The 17,808-nt window shown below is 35.4% G+C and overlaps 1 protein-coding gene across 1 annotated transcript in view; it reads left to right on the top strand.

Moving 5' to 3' along the window:
- TMTC3 (transmembrane O-mannosyltransferase targeting cadherins 3) overlaps positions 1–16,353 on the top strand; it is a 67,273-nt gene extending 50,920 nt beyond the window's left edge. The window contains exons 15-19 of the transcript XR_012078556.1: positions 628–710; positions 5,496–5,616; positions 11,620–11,708; positions 13,190–13,372; positions 16,289–16,353. The gene's annotated coding sequence lies outside the window, so the exon portion shown is untranslated. The remainder of the gene's footprint in view (positions 1–627; positions 711–5,495; positions 5,617–11,619; positions 11,709–13,189; positions 13,373–16,288) is intronic.
- The last annotated feature ends 1,455 nt before the right edge of the window (positions 16,354–17,808 follow it).

Below are 17,808 nucleotides of genomic sequence, written 5' to 3'. Positions count from 1 at the left end.
CCTTCCCCCATGGCTTTAGTTTCTGATATTAGGAACATAGTCTGATTAAATTAACCTATACTGAAGTATGAGTCATGGGTGGCCATCTCAACAGTTAATTCAAGTGAACCTCTTGCTTTGTCAAGTTGCAGGCAGTGTAGTCAGAGTTATTTGAGTGGTACGGAGTTTCTCCACCATTCTTCCTAATTGAGAGAGGCCACAAAGAAGATCTGCAACCACAACAAGGCCAATTCTGACCAGAGTCCTGTTTCTGATGGGCCCTGGCAGGCCAGATACTGCCCTTTAGGAGTGGAATCAGCATAACTGGACTGTCAGCAGAATTGGATCTGTAAAGTTAATTCCTAGGCAGTAGATATAGTGTGTACATTTTAAATAAATGATCTCTGTATGTCACCATTTCTTTAGGTGAATCTACAGTGTCATTTGCAGGCTTTTTCTCTGCCTATACTTTAAATTCTAGTGTTTGCTATTTTACCCTTTTTTCACCCCTCTTCTTGAAGCAGTGGTTTCAGCTATATGTGATTCCAAATCTTCAGCCCAGATTGTCTGTAAGCTCCAGACCTGTGAATCCAGCGGTCTACTGAACATCCCAACCACAGGCATCATTTTCTGCATCCTCTCTTCCAGACCTCATGCCTACTGGATAATAAGTTCACTCTAAGAAAGAGGAAGGAAGAAAAAATATATCCAACTTAAAGCAGGGAAGGGAGGTAAGAGAGACTCCAAAAGGACATGAGATCTTGTTAATGATTTACTTAAATATTCAGAACATTGGCAAAGTTAAGACGTCAATAGGGTAAATAAATATGATTATTGGACTTAGATTAAAATAAATACTACAAATATACACAAAGAATGTATGACTTGTAATCCACCAAAAGAAAACTCACTCTGTTGAATGAAATGTAGTAATGGGGACAAGGCAAATAAATAGAAAATGCCATACAAAACATATTAGACTAAAGGGCTAATGTAGCAATAATTAAAATGAATGTAAATGGGCTGAACCTAACAAAACAAACTTAAGAATTTTAATATATCTTAATTATATTCAACTAAGTTGTATATATTTAATTATATTGAATTATAAATACAAAGTCCAACAATAAAAGCATGACAAAAATTCTGCCAGCAAAAATGAGCCAAAGTAAGCTGGGGAAGCAATTTTAAAACACAACAAAATAGAATTTAAGGCCAAAGGGGAAAAAAGGCATAAGGTGAAAATGAATGGTGTATTCTGGTAAAAGTAACACTAGAATAAGAGAATATGTCCATCACAATATGCATGTCTTCTAACATTACAGTCTAAAAGCAACAGCAAACAGTAATACAAGGAAATAGATAAATTGTAGATGGATATTTTAACAAAGCACTCAGAAACAAATGGATGCAGCAGAGAAAAAAATAGATAAAGACCTAAATAGTAAGTTTGAACTATCATATAGAATTTCACACTTGACACACAGAAAATATGCATTATTTCCTAGCACATACAGAATATTTACAGAAGTAGACTACGTATCAGGCCACGAAGGAAACCATCGTAAATTCCAAAAGATGATGTTCTTTGACCATAAAGCAAATGTTCGTAGCAGCTTTATTCATAGTAACATAAAACTAGAAACAACCCAGATGCTCATCAGCAGGTAAATGGATAAACAAGTTGTAATACATTCAAACAATGAAATATTCTTCAGCAATTAAAAAAAAACTGACATATACAACTACACAGATGAATCTGTGAGCAAAAAAAGCCATACACAAAAGTACATTACATACAATTTCATTTATATGAAATTCCAGGACAGACAAAATTCATCTATAGTGGATGCGTAGAACTACAGGGTTGAGGCAGGAGCAAAGGAGCCCAACGGAACTTTTACAGCGTGACGTATAGTCATGACCCAGTAATCCCACTCTGAGTTGCATAGACCAGAAAAAAAAAAAAAAAGCACACACACACTAAAATGCAGATGCAAGCTTATTCTTAGCAAGGTTATTAGTGTCTAAGCATAGAAATAACCACAATATTTATGAAAAGTGGATAAGATATTTAAATTGCGTTATGGTCAAACAATGAAATGTTATGAATATATGCACAGAATATGCATGAACTACTACATGTAGCAACATGGATGGATCACACAAATATTGGATAAAAGCAGCAAAACACAAAAGATACTACTCTATAATTCTGTTTATATGAAGTTCAGAACCTGCCAAGATGAATTTATGATAATTGTTATCTCAAGGAAGGAAATAGGGTGTTCTTTGGGAGGGAGCATGAGGTGGGTATTGATGTTTTGATTTTGTTCTGTTTCTTGATCTGGGTAAATTTTCACAGATAGGTTCAATTTTTGATAATTCATTCAAGATATATGCTTTTTTCTGGATGTATAATGAACTTCAGAAAAGTTCAATAGTATTAAAAGATGTATTTGAGGGAATAGAAAATACAATAAAAATGTAAGTGAAATATAAAAGAATCATTCAATCTCAGTTTACTATTAAGTAAATATGAAATAGTTGTAGAGAATGACCGGAAGAATGTATCATGGAATATTTTTAAAACAACTTTCTTGAGATACAATTGGCATACAATGAACTACTCATACTTAAAATGTACAATTTAAGTTTTGATACATATAACACTCCTGCGAAAGAATCACAGTTGTTATAGTGAACGTATTTTATCACCTCTTCAATTTCCACATGCCCTTTCCAGTTCCACCCCTCCCTTCTAGCCTTGTCCCTAAACTACTGATCTGCCTTCTGCCTCTGTAGATTAGTTTACCTTTTCTACAATTTTGTGTAATGGAATCGTACATTTTGTCTAACTTCTTTCACTCTGCAGTGAACTGAATGTGTTCACATCAAAATCATATGTTGTAGCCTTAATCCTCAATGTATTAGTATTTGGAGGTGGAGACTTTGGGAGGTAATTAGGTTGAGATGAGATCATGAGAGTGGAGCCCCATGATATGATTAGTTCCCTTATGGGAAGAGGAAGAGAGACCCCCCCCCCCCCATGAGAACACAGCAAAAATGTGGCTATCTGCATGCCCAGGGAAAGGGTTCTCACCAGGAACCAAACCTGCTGGCACTTTGATCTTGGACTTCTCAAACTCCAAAACTGTCAGAAGTGTTGTTTAAGCCACCCAGTCTATGGCATTTTGTTACAGCAGCCTGAGCTAAGACACACTCAGAATAATTATTTTGAGATTCATCCCTGTTAGTACAATTATCAATAGTTCATTTCTTTTGATTACTAAGTAGTAGTCCAGCATATGGATATACTATAGCCTTTATTTGTGTGTCTTTACATACAAATGCAAATTTTATCTCTGGTGCAGTGATTTTTATTTTCTCATTTATTCATTATTTTAAAAATACTAATCAATAAAAATATTTTAATTCCATTATTTGTAGTACATATTTTCTGACTGGCCAGCTTCAATTACTGCGTTTCTCCAAATGGCCGTTTGGGACTTCAGTACTCATTCATGATTAGCCTACATGTTGCTGGAGGTGTAGAAGCCGGAGCATATGACACAGGCCTAAGTCATTCAGCACGTAATGTTGATCCATCTACTGTGATTCATTTAGGAATGGGAACTTGACCAAAACCAGTGAAATGACCCATGATTTTGCTAACACTTCATTGTCTTAAAATGAGACAGAGTGTAAGTTTGTATTTGTGGCAGTCATCTTACCACTATAAAGAGAGGTCTTATGTAAGAATGGAACCAGGATAGAGTAGGTAGGTCACTGGGGCAGGAAATTGGGTCACAGTGATATTGTTGGAGACCCAAAGTGGAAGCCATTTGAGCCATAGCTGAGTGGTTGTGCCAACTTTTGAACATGGACTAGATTGTATATAGTCTGGCCAAGCTCAGGAGGTCTCTTCATAAAGGGCAGTGTGGGCCACTCGATCCAAGTCTTGGAAGTTAGAAGTTTTAAGTGTAAGATGACTGGTTAAACTGTTCTGAGTGCCTTGTGCTGAACAAAACAACAGGATGAGAGACATTGTTTTGAAAAATTTGACTTGTTAGAGACTTTACAAAGGTCAAACAAGAATGAGGAAGTTTTAAGGTGGATCCATTCTGTCGGCAGACAAATCAGTGTATTGTTTTAGTATAGCATCCTTTCTATTTGCAATCTGAAGTCTGAGATAGCTGCTACTACAGTAGCAAGATTGGCAAGGGTTAGCAAGCCAAATTCTCTGCCTCAAACTAGCACTGATTCAAGCAAAATCAGAGGTGGGAGAGTTAGCAAGGTGGTAGATGAGAAGATATAATCCAGTATCTCAGGTCCCATTCACATTCTTCCATTTAAGCAGACATGGGCTGAGAAGAGTACAAATTACTCCTGTTGAGAAGGTGCACAGATACTAAGAAAAAGAACATTCAGCTTAGGGCTAAAGAGATTGGCAGTGCATGGTGGCTGTATTAGTTTCCTGAGGCTACTGTAACAAGATACCACAAACTTGAATGACTTAAAACAACAGAAATGTATTGTCTCACCGTTCCAGAGACTAGAAATTTGAAATGAAGGTGTTGTCAGTGTTGATTCCTCTGGAAGCACTGAGGGAAGATCTGTTTCATAACTTCCTCCTAGCTTCTGGCAGTTGTTGGCAATCCTTTTTATGTTCTTTGGCTTGTGGATGTATCACTTTAATCTCTGCCTCCATTCACATGGCATTTCTCTCTCTCTCTCTCTGTCTCTGTCTCTGTGTGTGTGTATTCTCTTCTTAATCTATAATATTGGATTAAGGTCGCACTCTAATATAATCTCATCTTAATTCATTATGTCTGCAACAACTGTATTTGCAAATAAGGTCACATTCTGAGGTACCAAGAATTTAAACTTAAACATATTTTTAGGGGGATAAAATTCAAGGGGCCATGATAAATTTCTAGAAGACACAATATCCAAAGGTGTTTTCCAGACTTAAAGATTGATACTTATTGATATTTCTGTTTACTACTCCATGATATAGAGTGAATGGAAATAGATTAAAAGTATATCAAGAGTTTAAATAAGTTTTGCTATTAGAGAAAACCCAAGTCTTACAAATAAGAGGCAAGAGCTGCTCAAACCTTGAAATAATCCTCAGGCTCCAGCAACTGAAGTTAAACAAAGTGCACTGATAAAGAATTACAGGAGTCATCTCAGATACAGTCATGGAAAACAATTGTGTTAACTCAATAGATTGGATTGTCAAAGCAGACCCACACAAATTGTAGATCTTACCTTACACCAAACTTTACTAATAATTCAAAAGATACAAGCAAATACCACATATAGGTAAAATCCAAAAAATCTTATTGCCTACAGTAAGAAAAACAGATGGGTCAAAAATATCCTACCAAAACCTTGTGTAGTTAGGTAATTCCTGTGTGCAAGGAGATCTGGTGAAAGTCATTCTTCCTTGTTATCCCCACTAGGGAAAAAGTAGTCTGTTAATCTGTGATTAACCATTTTCTTCTCGACAGTGGAGGAAAGATCCTTCCAGAGAGCAGAGTTAAGACCACCAGACTGGTTGACCAAGGAACTACATTTCACTTCTGAAAGTGAATAAGGGGTCCTTGCCTTATTCTTCACACAAGATACAATGTGAGTTATGTACTGGCAACTGCTTTGTGTTTTTTCCCTTCCCCAACAGCAGCCTAGAAAAAAAATGATGTTTGAGGATTTATTAAACTTGTTATTTAGCATTAGTGCTCTGGGTCAAGGGGAGTTAGAGAGCTGTCTGACTGAGAGGACTGTTCACTGAACAGATGCTTTGGACTTTGAGCTGTATTCTGTAAATGAGTAAGACTTTGGGAAAGTAGAGGAGAGTGTGTTTTCATTGGGACATAACATAAGTTGATTATGTCAATAGAGATATTTTTGAAGGTGATTGGATGAGAAGATGGGGTAGGCAGATGAATGGACATTTCCCTGGTTGTGTTGGTTAGCTGTCTGACATCAGTTCACCCTATTTCTAGTACTGCCATCTGGGGATTCATTCAGGGATGCTCTACTAGAGGGAAGAAAGTGATGCACACTGAAAGAAATAAGTGTATTTCATCCCCTGGGCTATCACCATTAAGTTTAGGAATTTGTATGTGACAGAATTAGTAAGATGCTGGAACTTCTCAAAATCTCTTGCTCTTTTTCTGTTGGATTTGATTGAGACACAATGTAAGTCTGGTTTTAGAGCAGCAACCACCTCCAAAGAGAAGGCATGGGAATCTGACAGTAGAAAGCATGATGATTGAACAGAATCAAACAAAGAATCTGGGTATAGGTGACATCATTTGGTCCCCAGTCAAGACGCAGTAGAAGCCAATAACTGGATTTTTCAGATACTTGAAAGAATTATTTTCCTTTTGTTCTTAAACCTTTTGGATTGGATTTCCTGTTATATGAAATTAAATAAAACCTACTGATATATACTTTTTAAACATTTAAATACATTCCCAATGCCTTATAATCCAAGAAAAATTTTTCTCAAAGCAACATGTTTTTCTGGAGTCTGACATTAATCAAAGACAGATTGGAACTGATAAAATTGCTCAACAGGAGGGAACATAGGGATTTTTTTCATGTTTTTTGAGTTTTGCATCCTCTTTCAAAAAATCTGCAAAAACAAAATGTCTGATTAATATGCTTTAAACAGTCCTACATGATCCTTCTCCTGGATTAATCTCCTGCCTCTAACCACTCTGCCCTTTTCACTCCATCTCAATCAGCTTTCTGGCTGAGCTCCCACCCCAGGGCCTTTGAACTTCCCATTCTCTCTGCTTAGAAGCACTCTTCTTCCAGGTATCCACAAAGTGATTAGATTTCTTCCCAAATAAAATCGAACACCAAGAACAATGAAAAACTGAAGAATTGCATAAGGGTAAAGACCTATGAAAGAGTTAACAATTGATTATCAGCTAGACTGGAAAACTAAGTTCTTGAAAGAGAATTACTAAAAATAAAGAAAGGACATTAATTACCATGAAGGCCATGTCTTCTAGGATACTGCCTTCCTGGAATGGCTGTCCCTAGGGTCAGCATATACCAGGGTAACTGTGACAGGTTGTGGAGATTTCAGAGACTGGAATAAAGATATTACGATTCTGTAAAATATGTTCTCTGAGGACAGCATAGTGCTCTCTTCTTTGTGATGTGTTTTCTTTTGATCATTATTTCTTTGTCGTTAGTTTTCTTCCTAGTTTTCTTCCTTCTAAGTTGGCTTATATGAGTGGGATCATATCTAGGAAAACTCATTGAGAAGAAGGTCTTTGAAGATGTTAAATAGCCAAAGATGATTGAAGCGTAGCTCAGAGGACAGATTCTGTGAGGCAGACAACATTTTACTTGCTACCTTGAGGCAGAGGTGGAATGTTGAGACACAAAAACTTAGGCTCGAGTTTCCATGCAGAGGCAAGTGTGAACAGAGCAGGCAGTCCCTACTTAGGTCTTTAAGAAGAAAAGGAAAAAAAAAAAAAACAAAAAACACTCTTGAGACTCTCATGTAGTTTAGAGCTAGGACATAGATGGACAGCAGAGGTAGTCTTTAATGCCTGCAAGCATGCAGATACATTTCAAAGATAGATTTTTTTTTTTTTGCTTTATAGTCACCATTGCTCCTGTCTAATATGGATAGGATCAGGGATGAACAGGAGCCAGAGATAACTTTAAAATGACTCAGCAAGAGGGAACCCAAGCACCTCTGTGGTGGTTTGAGTAGTTTCCAAATTAAATGTTTGGTGAAAATAGAAAAGTTGAATCAATGAAGTCACAGTTGCTAAACAGGCAGACACTGAATCACTTATCTGTAGAATCTACTGCATTCCCCAGTCTCAGAAGATCTAGAACTTGGGTTGACTGTGCTTTTGCTAACATTAAGAACTGTGCTACTAGCATTTCCTTGTATTCTCATAAAGCCCTTCATTGAAGGTACATTAGTGTTTGTGCATTTGAGCATACTTGAGACCTTAGATAGCCTGGCCGTAATAGTACGGAAAATCCACTTAGTAAAAAATTTGTCATGGGCCATAGGTCCTTTAAGTTTACATACTTCAGAAAGCTAGGTGATTAGATAGAATTTAAGTAATTTTATTTTTTCCATCTATAATACCTATATTTATTATTCGGAAACTTGTTTGCTAAATGTGTTTAAACTAAGAAAAGATTTATTTAGGTAATGATAATTATCATTTATTGACAGAAACTATTCTAGAGTCCAATGTTAATCCTCACATCTAAAGGGATCATGTTATAATTTCTAGTTTTGAAATGATAGGATTGAGATTTAGAGAGGTTGAGTCAAATATCCAAGGAAAGAGCTAATGGAAAATTCAGGATTTGAACTAGATGTATCTGACTATGAAATTTGTTTACTCCACCAGGCTGTTTTTTCTCATTACATGTTGCCAGTTTATTGGTGACCACTTGTTTCTTTTTTTAAATAAATATTTATTTGTATAATAATAGTAGTTGTGATATATTGAACACTGACTACATGCTAATCATGACGACTAATATTCTTATCAGATTTACTTCATAGTGTAAAAACAGATATGTGAATGAATAATTGCAATAACATCTGAAAGAGTACGTATATTTAAACAGTTGATCCCCAAAGCCTCATGCTGTGGGAGGCATGAGAAAATAGCCTGACTAAGAAAGAGAAAATTCAAATTATAGTCACTCTTTCATGTGCCCAATGGGTGGAATGAAAAGTAGAACAGCATATATTGTTTACATTATTTATCTTTCTCTCTTCACGTATGCAAATTAATCCAAGTAATTTCAGTGTGACTAGAGTGGAATTCCAGTGTAGTGCAAACATGCAACCAAAGTGTTGAGTTTATCCCTTTTGCCCTCAATAGTCACTTTTTAGCACAATGCCCACAGTACTCTGGTATGACAGACTAGGAACAGCTCTTTATACACTATGTCATTTAACCCTTAAAACATCTCTACTATGTAGTAGGTGTTAGTTCCATGAAGGACACACAAGTTTCAGAAAATTAGCACTTGTCCAAATGTGCGTCCATACAATGAACTGTTTTTATGAAAATAGCAGACTAAATATGAGTAAACAATTGTATGAATCAGCTGAGTAGAATTGTAGTTGATTTTTATTTTCTATGATTTTACCTATCTGTATTTATAATTTCAAACAATCTTTTTGGATAATAATAAAAAAGAAAAGTAAGAAAAACCTAAACTGCTAAAAGAGTAAGATTATGCTCACCTCTACTCCAAATCTGATCATGTACTTAAATGCTCAGTTTAAGAAACCTCTACTGACTCATTTACTGCATAAAAATCCAAACACTTTATCTTGGCACCCAAAATCATTTCACATCGGGTCTAACATCTGATGTTGACTTCATTATCTACCTCTGTATCCCATGGGTCCTCTGAAAACCTTTGTAAAATGCCAAACCCTTTCTTTCCTCTGCTGAAGAACCTCTAACCTTATTTCTCTGGAAAATATCACCTTTTCTGTGAAGATTTTCTTTCTCCCCTAAGAAGAGTAAGTGATCTTTCAGCTTTGCTCTCACAACATATTTTTAAGTGACTTACCTATTGTATTCCTAGCTCCTGCCACTGCAAATCACATGCTTGGAACACCCCAGGTACATCCAAGTACATACGTGGCAGCTGTGCTTTCCCTATTTCTTATGAGTTGAAAGAGTTGGCTCTAGAGGATGCTACAGATTAGAAGAAATAAAGCAGACATTTGAAAAAAAAACATGATAAAGCCAATATAAGACCATCATAAGTGTAATTAGGTATTCTTCACATCTAAAAAGGGTTTATATAATATAATTAATAATTCAAGTAAAATTCAAAATAACACTTTTAAGTTCTTTCTAAAGCAATAGCTCACAGGAGCCTATGCTAGGAGGAGATGCAAGAAAAAAGTAGATAAACTGATGGAAGAACAGATGGATGACTAGATGATAGATAGATAGATAGATAGATAGATAGGATAATAACATGCCATTCTTCTTGATTATGGATTCATGGAACTATGCTCAGATATTATTCTGAAGGTACATTAAATTAATCCCTTTCATACTCTTTTCCTGGATAACTTTTGAATGTCTTAGGGATGGCAATTTGTTTTTAAATAGCATGCTAGCTCAGATCAATTGGTAATGGCTACCTAGAACCCAATGTTGGTCCATCCCTAGTCAGCAGAAAGGAGGAGAATGATCAATAGCAATGAGCAATGGACAAGAGGATGACAGTGTATGGGCACAACAGCCTCTGAAACATTTTGATAATGGGAATTTAGAGTTGCAGGACATATAAACTTTTGCTTTTTCATTCCTTGATTCCTGTCTCTTTTTGCAGGTCTATGTTCTTGGATAACATCCCCAAATGATTTTTTTTCATAGTCAAGTTCTATATAAATTCATGTCAATAAATTAAAACACCTTTAGCCTTTAGCTACTTCAACATAAATTTAAAAAATTGGATTATCATAGTTCATTTTAATGAGTCAGTAAGTAAAATCACTTAAAGCAACTCAGTTTGTGGCTGAATAAGCAGTTTCTCAGCTATTGCTGTAGTTTGGCTACCAGCTTATACTAATGAGCCATTTTAAGAATAAGAAATTTGGGAAGTTATTTGGCTGGGGTATGCAAAAATAAAATGTCATGCTAAGGCTTGTTAAAAGTTTCTACATGACAAATTTAAAGATACACAATATTATTAACTGTGTCTTGGCAGCTCATTTTCTTCTTTTATAAACAGTCCAAAATGCTGCTCTGGTTTATTTAATTCCCAGAAAAGAAGAATTGGAACCATTTAGCCTGCTTAATATCAAAACCTAGCTGACCCAAAGGAGAATCAGGAGGAATTTCACAGAACACTTTATTTTAGTTACATTGCCTCATACACAAGCTCTCTGACTGCAAATAAAATAGAAATTTTTTAAAGCCCTAATACAAATTTTATAGCATTCATTTCTTCTATTATTTCTCCCTTTAATGCTCTTTCTCTGATTCCTTTTTTTTTCCTCTACCATTACTTAGGAATATTCAGGAATTAATTTCTTATCCTTTGCTCTTCTCCCTTAACATTTATTCTTTTCAGAAGCTCCTCCATTCTCACAGTATGAATTACCAACCTTGTATGGCTTGATTGCTAAATGTTGCCTTAAGTTCCAAACTCTCAATAATTGTCTGTAGATCAGTCATGCTCATATCAAATTCTGACCCCTTATCTTTCTTCACAGAAAATAATACCTTTTTGTAATGTATTCATCCACTCATTCTCAATTGTACTACTACCTGTTACCTCTAATTTGAGTCTTTTACCAGAATCATAAAAGCGATCAAGCTCTAGTCATTTCCTGAACTCCCCATCTCTGTCTAAACTTTTCTTAGTTTTACTTCAGCTATTCTTTTAGGACTCTGAAGAACTGATCAGTGAATAATAAATATAAATAAGATGATATGAGGATTATGATTTTAGAGTATTGCTCAGGCAATAGTGTAGACAGCAGATATTTGGAACATGCTATTCTTCAGTGAAGTTAAGGTTGAGGGAGGAGAGGAAGATGCAGGTCAAAATTGCATGTTAGCATCTGTTAATGATTTTTTATGTTATCTTTTCCAGAGTACAATCCTGTTTAAAATGGCGCAAAGCTTAAGGAAAGGAGGAAGAAAGGAAAATACTTGTACTGGTGCATGGGTCCATGCAACTTGGTGTGTGGTATTCAAGAAATATTTTCTGGTTAAAAGAATAGCTAGTGGGTGGGATTAATGGTGGAAATTTAAGTCATCTTGGAGGGCTGGTAGGGGATGTATATTTTTTCTCTGAAAGTGGCTTTCTTGGCACATGCTCATTTGCATCATGCACCTGGCAATCCAAGTTACTTCTAGGTATGTCTGCCCACTTCTTGTCTTCTCTGACTTCTACATCATTTTGATATTGTGCACTTCTTAATAATTGCCATGTAGTAATTCTGTGTCATTTCACTTGCACTTATCTTGACTCCCCAGAGAGTATTTAAACTCCCTAATATCAGAGACTGGATTTTCTGAATCAACCACAATACCTAACAGAGTGCTCTACACACTGGAGGTTTAAACATGCTTGGTGCCTTATTCTGGAGTTCCAATTAAATATGTTAACAAATACCATGTTATGATAGAAAATATTCAGTTTATTCAGTTACAGGAGTTTCATTTTGAGTATGTTAGTTTTTTGATTTTATTCTGTTCTGTTTTTGTATTTAATTCAAAATATTTCTCCCTTTATAGGAAAATTGCCTTTAGCTTCCAGGAAGCAAACATTGCCAGATTAATCTTTCATCACTTTGTTGTCATTACACCATCTCTTCCCATGATTTTAATTTCCAGATGTTGATGTGTTTTCTTCAACATTTGTTTGTGAATCTTGATACTTGGTTTTATTCATACACAAAAGTCCAGTAATTGAAATGTGCTTAGTACATATCACAAATTGGATCACTTTAAAGCTTTGTTAAGAATATTTCATCACTTCAGTCACTTTAGCTGTGACTAGTATAGACTCTGAGATCTAGAAAAAGATGTTAACTTAGTAGTTCCTTTGTGACAAGATATATTACATATTACTTTAAAAATTTATATGAGACTAATTGTTTAGTATTATGAAAGTACTTTCTTTTGAATTTTTAATATTTTTCAGTTTTATTGAGAGATACCATTGTATTAGTTTAACATATACAATATAATGATTTTATACATGTATGTGTGTGTATGTATATATACATATATATAGTGAAATGATTACCACAGTAAGTTTAGTTAACATCCGTCACTTCACAGTTACAAATTCTTTCTCTTATGATGAAAACTTTTAAGATCAACTTTCTTAGCAACTTTCAAATACACAATACTGTATTGTTAACTATAGTCACCATTCTGAAACTGCATCCTCAGAACTTATTTAGCTTATAACTGGAAATTTCTTTTGAGTTTTAGAACCTTCATCTAAAATGCTGAAAAATTTTAATTGCTTACTCTTTCTCTTATGGAAAATATTTTCATCAAGATAATTTATATTTTAATACAGTTGGAACATTAAAGAAATGCATAGATTATTAAATATATTAAAGATTGTGTGTTAGTTTTCTATTGCTGCCATAACATATTACTCTCCATATAATGACATAAAACAACAAAAATTTATTATCTTACAGTTCTGTCATCAGAAATCGAACAGAAGCCTGTGTCTCACTGGGCTAAAACCAAGATGTGGACAGTGCTGTGCTCCTTTCTGGAGGTTCTAGAGAAGAGTTCCTTTCTTTGCCTTTTCCAGTTGGTAGAGGTCACCGCACTCTTTGGCTTGTGCTCCCCTTTCTCCATCCCCAAAGCCAGCAATGGTGGGTCAGGCCCTCATGTTGCACCTCACTGATCCTTCTGTCTGTTGTACCTTTCTCATCATAGCCAGGACAGGAAAGAGTCTCTGAATTTGAAGGACTCACATGATTAGATTGGGTCCCAAAATCTACAGGACAACAGCTTAGTTTTCACATTTGAAATTTTAAAAATTATAGTTTATTGTTCTAAAAAAAACAACCCTGCCTTCAATCTATTTCTGACATAAAAAAATAGTAAACACAGTCTCAAACCTGATCGCTTTCCTTGAAGTCTTTAAAGGCTCTCTCGTATGTAACTGCTTTTTAATCATTTTCTCCTAGCAAATAACTGAGAAGACAGAGTATATTATTAAAAACGAAGTGAAAAATCTGTCCTCTTGTCTTCAAATAGACAAAGGAATGTTTCCCTATGCCCAAAGAGGAAGTTTTCAGGTTATAAATCTAGATATTAATGGATTTCAAAAGAAAAAGTATGAATGAATTAAATTATTGAAAGCTGTTAAAATAAAATGTGTTTGCATTTACATGCAGTATTATTTAGTTATGTATAGGTTTATGCACGTGCAGAGAGAGCTCTTCTCTTTAACTCCAACTAAAATTTCCAGTACAAATTATTTGAAAAATTATTCTAACATTTTGATCCTGTTTGTTTCCATGCTCAACTTAGAATTTTTTTAAAAGTGTTTTGAGAAAGAAAATTATTTTAAGAACTCCATGATGGTATCAATAGATAGATAGGTAGACAGACAGATAGATACTAGAGTTATATTCCCTGGGTTAAAGGAAATTTTACTGGCTTTGATAATGATTAAAATGTAGATTTAATATTTATAATTTTCATTTTTGCTGTTCAAGTTTTAGATTTAGAACTTAAGCATATTTTATTTGAATGAAGGTCCAGGGCATGCATTGTTCTAGGATTTCTTTGCTGGGTTTGACATCCTTAAGGACCTCATGCAAATATCTGAACATGATACTACACATTTCATTTCTGGTCAAGGACCCTGACTGAAGTCTGCCTGTAGTTCTTAAGATAGACTTGAGCTAAAAGCCCAAAGAAGATTGTAAAGAAGAAGAGAATAGAGTCAATGCAAGAAGCCAAGTGAAGGGTCAGTTCATAACTTCAACAGTTCGTGACACTCAGAAGTTTACCTCAGCTATAAATTTTACTCTATTTTTCCTTCTTGCATAGATCAAATCCCTTTAGCATCAACAGGAGAGCCAGTGGACAACTCTGAGCAGCTAGCACTAGTAGGAATGTCTTTACAATGTGGAAGGCAGGTAGAGTAGAATAGATATAGATGGCTTCAAAAGTGAAACTTCAGATTTCAGTCCTTCTTCTTGCTCTTCTACCAGTGCCTCTTCAAATTGTTCACTTATATACTATATAATATGCTCATACTATATAGCATGTACCTACTACATGCACTATATACATCCTATATAAAAACAAAAAGAATATACTATAAAATGTAGAACTCTTCAGGAGTATAAATATTATGATAGATGGCCAAATTTAACATAATAACTACCAAAAAGCACCATGTTTGAGTAAGGTATTAGCTTAAGCACTTGAAATTTTCTAAACTAGTCCTTATAAAAACCTTATCAGGAAGGCATTCGTTGTCTTCACATTATAAAGGAGGAGGCCACAGCAACTTTGTCTAGGTCACACAGCTATAAATTGAATCCAGGTTCACTTGACTCCAAAGTCTTTCCTCATATATATTAATAATTGTAAGTACCATTTAATAATAAGGAAACTCCTAATAACACATTATGGCAAGTTTTACTTTCAGCTCACCTGGAATACTTCTTACATCTTTTTTTTTTTGCCATTTTAGTCTTTCACATTTACTCTTTGGTATCTACTAAAATTTTAGTTCAAAATCATTTGATGTGAGCAAATTGTACTGAGTCTTGGAAAAAGAGTAGGAAATTTCTGGTTAAATATTGTAGGTGAATTTGTTTTTGTCCCTACCGCTTCCAAAACTATTGTAAAGGAATAATAATGTGTAAACTAGAAAGGACAAAAGGAGTGGAGGATGATGGTACTGAAAGATGTCAACAAATTTTTGAAGATGGAAAGCTGACAGATGAATTGGTAACTCATTTCAGCAAAGATAAAAAAGCAGAAATCTAAGTTTTTGTACAGAAAGATGTCAAATGACACAAGAGAATAAGTGTCATAGAACCATAAAGATTCAGGATTAAGAAACATTAGGTACCCTGGAAGGTAGAAAGAATGTGTCAAAGTCTGTGTAAGAGGTAGTTAGGCATCTTGAGTCTTTCCTGACCTCTCACTAGTATCTACCTTCCTGGTAGTAAAAAAGAAATTTGCTTTCTGGTGAAATTGTATTCTACTGCACTAAGAGACACATGCTAAAGAATTGTTGATTAATTGAAACTATACAGAGCAAACTATGAGAGTCCAACCATCTTCCCATATTTAGCTTCAAGAATACTGACAGTTAAGCCTGTGCCATCCATCAAATGCATTCCTTAGTAAAAGACTGGAGCAGTACTTTCTGGGGAAACAAACCAGTCTAAAAGGAAAACACCACAGATTCTATAATTTGAAAGTCCTTAAACAATCATCTACAATCACCACATTGTCATAACCCCCCAATCAACACATCTCACCCTTGAACAGACAGTATCCAGTCAGCATTTTAGAGCTTCATTCTTAAATATGAATAAATAGCCAAGAAAGGGGAAGAGACATGATTTTCTATGACCCTTCAGTGCATATATATTATGGTTATTTTGTGTTTTATTCATTTATTTCAAAGTGCTCTTAGGCATAGCTTTATTTTGCCAGTGTCTCAAAGAAAACAAAAATATCATCAAGCATACCTGATTCTGACATTGAATGCCTGCCCAGAAGTTGATTATCTAATTCTCCATTATCTTTCAAAGAATTGCTGCCTTGTACCTCCTTCCACCAGCCGCCACCCGCTATAGTCTCTTCTTTTTCCTTTGGCAAGTACAGTAAATGTTCATTTAGCTACATTTTACATACAGACCGTATTTATTTATTTTCAGAATGTTGTATTTTAGTTATATAAACATATTTTCATTGCTCAATTGATTTTTTTTCCTGAAAATCATGTTTATTTTGAATTGGGAAAGAATGATCATAGTTTTTCCCCTTAAAATTGATGGAACTATTTTCTCATTTAACAATTTTTTACTTAGCTACAGTGTTCTCAGAAATAAACCAAAATTGTTAATTGAGGTATAAATATATAATAAAAACATTTTCAGGTAACCAAATTCTTAAAAAATTTTCTTCCCAGGGGAGGGTATAACTCAGTGATAAGAGTGCATGCCTAGCATGCATGAAGTCCTGGGTTCAATTCCCAGTACCTCTGTTTAAAAAAAAGTTTTAAAGCAAATAAATAAACCTAAAATTACCTCCCCCCCATTAAAAAAAAATTTTAAAAAAGAAAAAAAATTTTTTTAACTTTCCTTCCAAACCTTCCTTTTCAAGAAACTTCTATGCTCCAGAAGATATTGGGGGTGAAAACAAAGAAGTATGAGATTCAAGAAACAAGTGTTCCAAACTAGGAAGAGTGTGAGGAATTCCCAAGACAGTGTTGAAAAGGAAGTTTTAGAGCTGTGGAGAGGGCCTGGCTAGCCTCTGGTCTTGGTTAGAACAATCTCTGATTCTAGTCTGTAGGTAAGGTCACTCATAAACTGGCACCCCTTGTCTCAGCCAGATTTTGAAGGGATTCCCTAGCTGACTTCATTTCCTGCTAGATGCAGACCCAAGAGGCATTTCCATGTCCTCTTGCTCTCAACCCTAAACCTCTGTCTATGTGCCCCTTCCCACAGGCCCCATGGCAAGCTCTCTGCTCTCAACACTCATCCATGCCATTCAAATCTGGAAAGCAGCTTGGGAAAGTTAAGCTCTAAGAGCCCCTCTCTTTCTATCTCATAGAACATCAAGGAAGTATAGCCAAGCCCCAAGTTGGCTCAAGAGCATTACACAAGGTAAACTCTTCCTATGTCTTAAATAAGAGATTAGGGGATAGCCACACTGGTCCTCCCTCCCTCATGTTGCCTTCACTTTTCTAAATCACATTCTCCTCTCTCTTAAACTAAGTCAGAGGCTGGGGAAGAAGGGAGGTTGTCATACAGTCATCTCATGTTTACCTTTCTTTCTTGCTGTCTCTTCCTACTCTCACTTGGGACCAGAAAATGGGCTTTTTGTGTGTCTTCTGTGTCGTATCTCACTTCTGCCATTGAGTGGCAGCAAGCTTGGCTGCTTTTCTGTTACGGGTTGGGAAGTGTCTCTGTACTCCCGGAGAGCTCTGTAAAATGGGTCCTTTAAGCCCTTGATATTCCAATGAAGGAAATGAAGCAATCTGGACAATTTTCACTCTTGGCTTGCTCTCTCAACAATAGTTGCTTCTTGGCTAGATGCCTCTTTCTCC

Source organism: Vicugna pacos, chromosome 12 (genome assembly GCF_048564905.1).
Source record: "Vicugna pacos chromosome 12, VicPac4, whole genome shotgun sequence".
NCBI lineage: Eukaryota > Metazoa > Chordata > Mammalia > Artiodactyla > Camelidae > Vicugna > Vicugna pacos.
Note: the sequence above shows the minus strand (reverse complement) of the source record. Positions and strands in the feature narration are given on the sequence as shown.